The sequence below is a fragment of the Crocodylus siamensis genome, chromosome 3 (assembly GCF_052110815.1).
Source record: "Crocodylus siamensis isolate JL-2025a chromosome 3, ASM5211081v1, whole genome shotgun sequence".
In the NCBI taxonomy this organism is placed as follows: domain Eukaryota; kingdom Metazoa; phylum Chordata; order Crocodylia; family Crocodylidae; genus Crocodylus; species Crocodylus siamensis.
In genome coordinates, this window is record NC_143397.1 from 239,715,224 (window position 1) to 239,726,762 (window position 11,539).

At 44.2% G+C, this 11,539-nt stretch overlaps 1 long non-coding RNA gene across 1 annotated transcript; it reads left to right on the forward strand.

Annotated features, from left to right (window-relative positions):
• Positions 1–2,579: 2,579 nt before the first annotated feature.
• On the forward strand, positions 2,580–9,355 carry LOC149869594 (uncharacterized). Its single transcript, XR_016441116.1, has 3 exons — positions 2,580–2,870; positions 7,418–7,482; positions 8,466–9,355. It is a non-coding gene; the product is annotated as an uncharacterized LOC149869594 (long non-coding RNA).
• Positions 9,356–11,539: the final 2,184 nt, after the last annotated feature.

Here is an 11,539-nt window from a genome sequence, read left to right on the forward strand (position 1 = left end):
CTCCCCCATTTCAGGGTGCCTCAAACATGGTGCATTCATCTATCTTATACGGAGAGAGTGCTTCGTAGCATCTCAACCCAGATGCTATACAGTACATATGGAGCCCCCATGAAATTCCTGTGGTACATGGCTAGATATGTCTCAGAAGCAGCAGCAAAGATGAATGATTTCGTTTACCATGGCAGATCCTGCTTTCAAAAGTATGGCATTTTAATTCCTTTAAATGGATTACATCCATTTCCACCCCTCATTGAACTATCCCCAGGAATCCTGGAATCTCTCCTCTGTTTTCTGCTTTTGTCTTGATCAACACCATCCTCTCTGGTTCCCGCCCCCTCTCTGCAAACCTTTGGTTAGAGAGGAAGTGTTCCAAAAAGGCACTGCCCACCTCCCCCACAGCCCCACACGAAGGACTTATATCACCTACCCCTCCCTGACTTTTTAGAGTCACTGCCATTTGCCCTAGAAAACATGATGCACTGTTTTAAACCATCAACAACTCATTGTTAACAATGCCAGAGGATCCTGCAATTACTCTTTTTTTTTCTCAACTGAAAGTGTTTCTTTCCTGCAGTTGGCAGGGACTTGGGGGAGGGTCACTGCACATCTGTTTCACATTTAACCAGGAACCAAACTTTTTCATAGTATTTTTCTCTCCTCTACTGTATATTGATTCAATTACTAGGCTCTGCTAGTGCAAGAGATTTATGCTAAACCCTCATACAAAGCTATTGTATTTTGTCACACAATTGGACCAAATCAATTACAAACACACTCAACACAATCCTTTTCAATCAGAAGAATTAGCTCCTACTCCAGCCCCCCTCAAAGGGAAGGGGGCCAGCTCTCTCTGATGGTGTAAAGCCCTTGCTGCTCCCCCCGTCCCGTGATTTGTACTGGTTGTTTGCTGCACACATCCCTAACTGCTCTGAGTGCTGCCCATGTAAACTTTGCCTCACTGGGGGACTGCGGAGAAAGAAGAAACAGAGCGTGTTTGGATCCAGTTCCACCAGCTGGTTTGGAGTAAAGGTCCCTTGGACATATGAAACAGCACAGCTCCTGTTGTTCTTTGCATGCACAGGCTAGCCATCCTTCCACCAGCAATGTGACTCTCCTTTCCATGTCCTAAGCAGTGGGGCAGGGGAGCAGATCACTCTTTGGAAAATATTTTCCTGATTTATGAGAGAGAGAGAGAAACAGTGAACTTTGCTGTTTACTCCAGAGGACTCGCATCTCCCACACTGTCTCCCTGGCTTTGCCACTAACTTCAGCCAAGATACTACAGGCTTGTTTATGCCACTGCAGTGACGGGTCTTGGCACCAGGTTACTCAAGCATGCCCCGCTCGTGCCCACCCACCTGTGGGCACAGGCACGCTCCCAACTCAAACATATGTAATGAAGCTACTCCAGGCTCCTCCCTCTGTCCCTGTTTGTAGCTCATGGTTTCTGGAGTGTGGACATATTTCTGAGTATGTCTGTAGATTCAGGTGGCCATGGCCTCCTCAGGCAGAACCTGCCACCACAGACAAGCCTTAAAAATCCAGGCATTTTAGTTGTTCATTTTAAATTGGGTGCCAACATTTTCTGGTCCCCATCTTGAACTCCCATATGGAGCTGAAGCTGATCATTGAGAAACGGAGGCATCCATGGATGTGTTCCATTTATAAAAATGTAAGCTTTAACTGTCCTATGCCTACTAACTCTTTTACAAAATACTCAATAGCTTTAAAAACTCCTTTAATGTATCCTGCTAACTTATCTATATAGGATCTATTGCTAAACTCAGTATTATAATTCATAATTCTCAAGGGCTTGCAAAACTTTGAACATGCTTTCAGATCTTTGTATGAAAACCATTAAAATCTGCAAGGTAGGATGGGGATAGCTGACGTATTTCAGACATACAGATATTACCCATTTACTCTGCATAATTGTCATCTCTTCTCTAGACAAGCAGCACACACCCCTTCTATCATGATATCCTTTCTGTCTGTGGCTAGCAAAGAGCAGAAACAGGAATCAGAGATCTGAGTGAGTTAAGGATTTTTGAAAGGCTGCTGTTAAACTGCTCAAATGAGCAGTAGCCAGCAATTTGCTCAGTCCTATGACCAAAGCCTCTGAGTTTATTTTTCATTTGTTCTTGTACATCTGTTTAAAATAAAGAGTCTTTGTTGGAGAACCATGTGTCCATAAATTGACATCTTGGCACCATGGAGACCACCCTTCTTCAAATCAAATCTTTTCAAAATCCTATTAGTTGATACCCCCTCTAAACATTGTACCTAACATTGATCTGACAGAAGAGTGATCACTACCTTCTGCAATGACTTCATTAGACTAAGTGCTTATAAAATGTTGCTTGATTAACATCAATTGCAAGATACCTATGTTCTACTACACTGTGGTTTTGTGTTGATTGCTGATTAGAACAGGCTGCTTTCTCTTCTACCTGAGGCATTTGGTGGGGGTTTTCTCTATGAACAATCTGGATTTATTAATGCAATATTTGACTAGGTTGCATTACATTTACTGACTTTCACCTAAGTGAAACAAACATTATTTGCTATGGAAACTTGTGACTAGCAGCCCTAATTACTTTTAAAGGATCTAATCCCATGAAACAGTCAGTTTGCTTTGCTGTGCGTGAAACAAAGTACAATAAACATAAGACTGCCTTGCATACTCATTTGGAGCAAGTGGCACGCAAGTAAGATACTGCTCAGCATGACTAAGGATGGCAGAATTTGACCTTTGGGGTACTCTTTTTTATATTGGAAATGGATTTAGTCCTATCAGGTGTCTAATACAGGCTCTGTTTTGAAAGACCTCATTCCATTCTCTTCATGCCATGCAACCTCATTGAAGCACAGTGAGTATGCTATTCAGAGTGAATGCTGTATGAGTTCAGTGTGATTTCCATACTGATCACCATATAAATGGGGAAATACAAAAGCCTGGACAAACTATGTTGTTATTATATATTATTTTGCATATCCTAGAATGTTTTTTTGCAGAGAGAGAGAATTTCTATTTCTGTTGGTTTTGCTATTATCAGTATTACAGAAGTCTTGTGGAGCCCCAGTTAAACAGCAGAATACCCTGGTCTGTGAGTAGTATGCAGATATGTACAGTCATGGGTCCCAGTTCAGAATAGCAGGCCTATTCAGAAAAACAATTAAGCGACAGCCTAAGTCCATAAAATAACCATGAAGGGGGTGAATTTAAGTGTTTTCCTGAATGAAATATCTATATAGTTAAGTATCTGAGTCCATCATTTTCTTCATAGAATCATAGAAAATCAGGGCTGGAAGGGACCTCAGGAGGTCATCTAGTCCAACCCCCTGCTCAAGGCAGGACCATCCCCAACTAGATCATCCCAGCCAAAGCTTTCATAGATTTCATAGACATCAGGGCTGGAAGGGACCTCGGGAGATCATCGAGTCCAGCCCCCTGCCCAAAGGGCAGGAAGTCAGCTGGGGTCATAGGATCCCAGCAAGATAAGCATCCAATTTACTCTTGAAGGTGTTCAATGTAGGTGCTTGAACCACCTCCGCTGGCAGACTGTTCCAGACCTTGGGGGCTCGGACAATAAAGAAATTCTTCCTTATGTCCAGCCTGAAACGGTCTTGCAGGAGTTTGTGACCGTTCGACCTCGTCATCCCATGGGGCGCTCTGGTGAACAGACGTTCCCCCAGATCCTGGTGGTCACCCCTGATAAACTTATAGGTGGCCATCAGATCACCCCTGAGCCTGCACTTTTCCAAGCTAAAGAGCCCCATGGCTCTCAGCCTGTCATCATAAGGTCTGCTTTCCTGACCTCTGATCATGCACGTGGCTCTCCTCTGGACTCTCTCAAGCTTCTCCAAATCCTTTTTGAATTGTGGAGCCCAAAACTGGACGCAGTACTCCAGCTGCGGCCTCACCAAGGCTGAGTACAAGGGGAGAATGACGTCCCAGGATTTGCCTGAGAAGCATCTATGGATGCAAGCCAGTGTTTTGGTCGCTTTACTAGCCGCAGCATCGCATTGCTGGGTCTAGCTGGGTCTTAAAAACCTCCAAGGATGGAGCTTCTGCCACCTCTCTGAGTAACCTGTTCCAGTGTTTTACTGCCCTGCTAGTGAAAACACTCTTCCTAAAACTAACCTAAATTTCCCTGGCTGCAACTTAAGCCCATTGCTCCTTGTTCTGTTATCTACCACCAGTGAGAACAGTCCAGCTCCATCCTCTTTGGATCCCCCTTTCAGGTAGTTGAAGACTGCTATTAAATCCCCTCTCAGTCTCCTCTTCTCTAGACTAAATAAACCCAGTTTCCTCAGCCTCTCCTCAGAAGTCATTTGTCCCACCCCCCTAACCATTTTTGTTGCCCTCCACTGGATTCTCTCCAATTTATCCACATCCTTTCTATAGTAGGGGGCTCAAAACTGGACACAATACGCCAGGTATGGCCTCTCCAGTGCCGAATACAGGGGAGGGATCACTTCCCTTGACCTACTGTCAGCTCATCTAACGATGCAGCTGAGTATGCTGTTAGCCTTCTTGGCAAAAAGTGCACACTGTTGGCTCATATTCAGGTTATTGCCCGCTGTAACCCCCAGGTCCTTTTCTGCGGACTGCTGCCCAGCCAGTCAGCCCCCAGCCTGTACCAGTGCATGGGATTTTTCTGTCCTAAATGCAGGATTTTGCACTTGTCCTCGTTGAACCTCATGAGATTCCTTTTGGTCCAATCCTCCAGTTTGTCTAAGTCACTCTGAATCCTAGCCCTACCCTCCAGTGTATCTACTATTTCCCCCAGCTTGGTGGCATCTGCAAACTTGCTGAGGGTGCACTCTGTGCCATCTTGCAGATTGCTGATGAAGACATTAAACAAAACCAGCCCCAGGACCAACCCCTGGGGCACTCCACTTGATTCCAGCTGCCAACTAGACAGCCACTGCATACTACTCTGCGCCAGATGCTTCAGCCAGTTTTCTATCTGCCTTACAGTCCATTCATTCATCCCAGCATTTGACAAAGTAGTCTGTTGCTTACAACAGCGTATGCCTTTCTGAACCAGTTATTCTCTAAGGGGCCACCCTGCCCTGCCTTTTGCCTAACTTCAGACTAACATGGCTAACTACTGTGATCCCTAAGGCCAAGACCAACCTTCTGGTAGTACCACCAACCTGCCAAGTCTGCTTAGTGAAAATACATGAGAGGTCATTCTCAGAAGGCACTCCTGCTTTTGGGAATGCCCTCCCTTTTGAGGTCCACCAAGCCTGAACACCAATTGAAAGTAGTGCATCACCTTCTTATTTAGCTAGGGGGTTAGCAAAGAATGCTAGGATGAGATATAATTTAGGAGGGCTCTTGCTTGATGTTGATATTCTAGCTATTTTGTCATTCTCCTATTTTACAAGTATTCCATTTCTGCTACTGTAAGCTGCCCTGAGCCTTGTTGGAAAGACAGCATATAAATTAAATAAATAAATACCTTCATTTGTATTATTAGCTTTTATTTGCTGAAAGCTATAAACATAGCTTCACTTAGATGCCAGCACAAAGCATAAAACTGCAACCCAAAGAGTTTGTAACCTATCTGAGACAAATATAAGGGTGTAGTTGCACATTACAACTAGGATGTTCTAAACTTAGGCAGCATTAATGTTATATCATTGTCTGCAAAATTAAGGGTTAATGCACTCTCTGACCTGCACTGCTCGGACGTGCTGCTGAAGGACTGGCAAACAGTAGCACGGCTAGAGCTGCCAAGTCTGCCCCTGCTCTCCAGTAGAAACCCCCCTGCCCTGGGGCTCACTCCCTCCCTCCCCACAGGATTCTTCCCTGGCTCCGAGCTCCCTGTTTCCCTGTGGCTTCCCCCCTGACCCTAGGGTAAGGAAAGCTCCTCTCCTGCTCCAGTGGCTGCCGAGGGCTCTGCTCAGCCTAAGGGTGGCAGCAGCTGTGGCAGTGGAGTGGCAGGTTCCCCCGCCCTGCCTTTCCTCTGGAATTCCCTATAGCTTGTCTCACCCCAACACAACCAAATCCAGTCTGTACCACCCACACTGGGCCAAGGATCAGACTGCACTACCTGCATGTGCCCATATCTAACCCACATGCCACTGCCAAGCCCCATGGCTGCCTGCTCACCCAGCAACATCCCCCAGGAACTGCTTGGCAGCTCCCTCCCACCCCTGCCCCTTCTCCCTCTTCAGCCCTCACCCTTTTGTCCTTCTTCCCACTCACCTACCACTGCTTCGCTCTCCTGACTGTCAGTCCGGGACATAAGAGTCTGGGAGGATAGCTAGTCTACCCAGAATTGGTGCCTCGTTGGATACTGGAGGACTGCAAATCGGCCTCAATGGAGCAGCCTGACATGAAGGTAACTTGAGTTGGGTAGTAGGGCTCAAAGATAATCCTTGCCTGAAGTGGTGTAACTTTAAGATGCTTAGAAGGCTCTTAGCACTTGTTAACAACATTTAGCCTGCAGGGTACTTTAAGTGCCCTTAATATGGCCTAAGTATAACATGTAACTTCACCCTGATACACAGCATTCCAGTTCAGGAAGGAGAAATTGCTAGGTTGTTTTCACTTAAAACACTTTGGGCAGCTTACAGACTTAACTCCCGCCCCCCCCCCCGCCAAAAAAACAGTGCTTAACTTTCAGATAGGCACACCCCCGGACCAAGCACAGTGCATGCCCAAAAGATGGATCACGTTAGTTTGACCCAGCTTGCCCAATGTCTATATAGATCGGGAACCTCAGCACGGCTTTTTGGTGTTTTTATCTAATAGTTGGTTGAATCAGCTATTAAATAAAGGTGCCAAGAAGCCCCACTGAAGCGCCCGATCTATACAGCTGCTGCAGAGCCAAGTTGAACTAACATAATTCATTTTCCCATAAAGTGCTCCACCCCCCCTCCCCGCCCACCTGTCAGTGCCCCTGATGGTCATTTACATACTTATTATTTCTAGTGTATAAATAGTCTCTGGAGGTGGCCAACCACAAAGCTGGACTGTTCTCACTGGTGGCAGATGACAGAACAAGGAGCAATGGTCTCAAGTTGCAACAAGGGAAGTTTAGGTTAGATATTAGGAAGAATTTTTTCACTATGGGGGCAGTAAAACACTGAAACAGGTTACCCAGAGAGGTGGTGGAAGCTCCATCCTAGGAGGTTTTCAAAACTCAGCTAGAGAAAGCATTCTGATCTAGTAGGGATGGTCCTGTTTTGAGCAGGGGGTTGAACTAAATGACCTCCTGAGGTCCCTTCCTTAGGTGACATGTAGTTTATGTCTCCCTGCCCCGCCTTCTGCCAAAAACAAAGACAGTAATTATCAAGTCAGGTAGCACTATCCTTGCCAAAATTCAGATTAAAATGTGATCCCAACACTAAAAGTTTCCATGACAAAGAAAAGATCTAACATGAACCTCTCTTGAACTAGAATCTGAAAGAGATACATCTTTTGATAAAACAATATTAAACAGAGAAGAGAGAGACCATACTAAGGTAGACTGCATGACACTTTTGGAAATGTTCAATGTGGTATAAGTTCCTTGAAATTAATGTCATTTCTCAACTTACTTCCGTCACAAACGGGATACTACTTTACTATTTCTCTTATACTATATTAGATAAAAAACATAATTGTTGAATTGACAAATCTCACATATTACAATCACTATTAAAATATACTGGACAATGCTACTTTGGCCTTTTATGTATGTTAAGGTACCGTGTGATAGCTATACTGCATGGGCATGTACATGAGCCCAGCCATACGGTATGTGGTGCCACAAACACATCTGCAGTGCCACATACCTCAATGTCAGGTGTTCTTTGCACTGCAAAGTCTAACTGCCTCATGAATGCTGCATGCCCACAGAGGCTGGGGGAGCACAGTGAGCTCCTGCAGGTGGTGGCAACACTGTCGGCGTCGGTCAAAATATGTGCACTTTTTGCCAACGTCCTATAAAGCCCTGAGTGTGGAGTGAGAAAAGGCATAGAGAGAATTAAATCTGGGTCAGGAGACAGTGTGCCAAGGCTTATCCCCATTTACCTTAATTTCTGGCCTAGAGAGTTAGGGCCTGTCTACAAAGAGAAGTTGGTGATTCAACTTCACTGGGCCAGACATTGTGGGTGTCTGTACACATGCAGGACGCCTGCTGTAACATGTTCTAACTAGAACACATCAGAGCAGACTTGATTCATTAGAACACTCCAGCAGCCTCACCATCACATGTATTCAGCGTCCCCGTGTTTCAAAATGGTGGTGGGGGCACTTTAACTAAAACTTGTCAAATGAGCTTTAGTTAAAGTGCCACTGCCACCATTTTGAAGCACAGGGCACTGTGGGCCTTTTAATTAGAGCAGCTCTTAAGAGTGTTTCTAATTAAACTCCCCCCACCCCACCCCAAAGCATGTGTATAGATGCTCCATGTGCAGATGACCAACTCTCAACTCCCTAAACAAATGCTCTACTCCCATATTAGTTGCAGCCTGAGATCTTGCAAAAGCCAAAGGAAACACTACATTGAAGTCATACCTCAACAAAATGGATGCTGACATCAAGAGCTGAGGCGCTTGTTGCTAACCAACTCCGATGGCACTGCAACCTCAACCAAGCAGCAGCCAGTTTTGAGGTAAAGCAGAGAAAAGAGAGCACAGGAAGGAACATGAGAAGAATCCCAGCCTACAGCCTACTCTCTCCTGCAGAAAGACCTGAAATTTCTGTGTCCAGGTCTGTGGCTCAAGGGTGGAACTCTTGAATCATCTCAAGATCCGATAAGCTGTGATAAAGATCCTCCTCAAACCAAGGGATTGCTAATGATGATTACAAAGAAAAGTTAGTAAGTGGTAAGCTACTCTGAATTAAGTGACTGCTTTCAGGGCCAGATTCTATTCCAACTATTAGGGATGTAAATAGACTTAGGTACTTACTGCAATCCTATTCCACTCTGCTCAATCCCCTGAAAAGCTGGTAATATAACATATTATGTAGATCCTCTCCCTGCTCACTACTTTCTATGCCTTTTTAAATGCTCCAAGCTGGGAGTCTGCCTAGGAGTCTGATTCCCCCCTCCCATCCCCAGTATCTTACTGTCAGACAGAGCTAGCTGCCCTTTCTATATCCCTAAAGAGATTCTACAGCCCATCGTACTGCAGTAACTGGAAGCTATAGTAGCAGCAGGGCAAAGGGGCCTATCCAGGACCTGCATTGACTGAGAACTCTATTTCTAGTCTAAATTTCATTTCTGCCAGTTAAGAAGTAGCTTCATTCTCCTCCCTTCCCACTCCCTTAGCTTCACATTCTCTGTCCTGCCTGCTCTTGTCCTCCCTCGTGTCTCATTTCAAACCCACAATGGAAATAAATAAAAAGACCTTCCCTGACTGTTGCATCCCTTTTGCTTCCTTTTTGTCTGGTGTCTTAGATGGTAAAGTCTTTGGGGCATAGACAACATGTTCAAATGGTAGCTAGGGTATGGAATGAAACCTTAGAGTGGTAGGATAATACAAATAAAACAGTCATATACTGAAAGAAAATCCAAATTTTTAAAAGTGAATACAACAATTCTTCCGTATGTGTACAATTCACTCTGTGCATGGGCTATTCAGATGCAGACTGTACCAAGTCTAGGGATGATTAGATGGACAGTGGCAAGCCTGGCAATTGAGAGCCCAAACTAGATAATGACTAGTGTTCTTCCTACACACAGAACTATGCCTGATGATTTGGAAGCATATGGTATCATCCCTTAAGAGAAAGCACTGCAAACGTTAACATAGTAGGGCAGACGTGTCATTCAGACCTCACACAAATCATTTCAATTTTCACTCATTATGCTGCAAAAAAAGACTGGAATGAGCACATATCATATGAAGATTTGAGCATTCATTATTTTCAAAAAATCAAGTGGAAAAACAATTTGTTCTGCTACTGATTAAGTGTGTCATCTAATGGCTATTGGCAACAGCATGTTTGCTCTTACAAAAGCATGAGGGTTTTTCAAAAGGAAGTGAACAAGAGAACAGATTGTCTCTCCAAATTAATGGGAATTAAGGTGTTGACAGAAGTGCCGGCCCCTGTACTAATTCATGGTGCTTTACATAAAGCACCACGAGTTACAGGACCTTCCCCACAACCCAACAGACATTCACCTGTTGGGTCGAGAGAGGAATTAAACCTGCCTACAGGAGCCCAAGGAGCCTGCTTGCAGCTAAAAAGCCATCTCACTCCCACCCCCACTCCCGAGCTGTCAGCAGAAAGGACGTGGGGAAGGCAAGTGAGCTACCACCTGGCATTTGCCCAGCCTGAGCTGGAGCTGGGGGGCAGGTTGGAGGGGGGCCATGAGGTGGGAGGACTCTGATCCATTTACCCCTCCCTCCCCTCCAGCTCAGGCCAGGCAAACTCCAGCTAGCAACTCGTTCCCACTCCCCCTTCCTTCCTACTGATAGCCCCAGGTGTGGGGCTGCACTGCATTAGCCCAGCCCTGATCACACAACAGATTAACCCTGGAGAAAAAAGTTCCCTAAGGCATTCTGAAGTGAAGCTCCTTCATCTGATACCTTATTTGATGAGGGTTAATTTGCTGTGCAATCTGCCACTTTAAAAGCACTCTGCAGCCATTCACATGTGTCACAGCATGGCTGTAGAGCACCTTTAGGGGGCCAATTATGCAACAAACATAACTTCTGTCTGTGCCCTAATTGTCCAAGAAAAACTTTTAAGATTCGTTCAGATATTTCCTACCAGTTTCAGTACATTATAGAGGTGCGATCTATATATTGTTGCTAGCAAGTTTGCAAACTATAATGAAAAGCAATACCTAAAACTACCTAAAAGATATTAGCCTCTCAGAAATCCTCTCTTTATTTTAAGTTTGTGGATGTATGAATGCTTTTTGCTGCACTTTGGAATGAAGTATAGGGCAATACATTAACTGGATTCAGGAGCCCAGGATTCTATTCCTGGTTCTGCCATTGATGTGCTATGCAGTCTTAGAAAAGTCACTTCACTTCTCTTTCAATTTTCCACATGTAAAATGGGAAAACATAATGTGATCTTCCATTGTGCTGTGCTTTGAGATGTATGGATGTATACAAAAGTAAGGTATTTGTTATAGTCATTTTCTTTGCTTTTTATTGCACTCTTGTCCCTCCTGGAACAGACTTTTATAATGATCAACACAGGAACAGAAAAACCCTTTATAATATTTAATGGAATTTTAAAAGAGAAATTAGTTAATATCCCTTGAAAAATCACATCTAAGAAAAGAAATACTATTTCAACAGGTGTGTTTTTATATTGTATGCACGTGCACTTTTGCTGCTTGAAGTCTCTGTATCGAAATTCACGTGGGCAGCAAATGAGCCCATAAACTTATATTTATTAATTTTCAGACAAGTGTTCCTATTTAAATAATCAGCTTCATGCCTTCATAATTTACACTACTAAGCCAATTCAGCATAACTGCCATTTTTACAACATGTGTACCACATATGTGAATACAGGATCTATTCTTTAATTCTAATACAGTAAGTAATAACATGTTGTCAAGATGATATA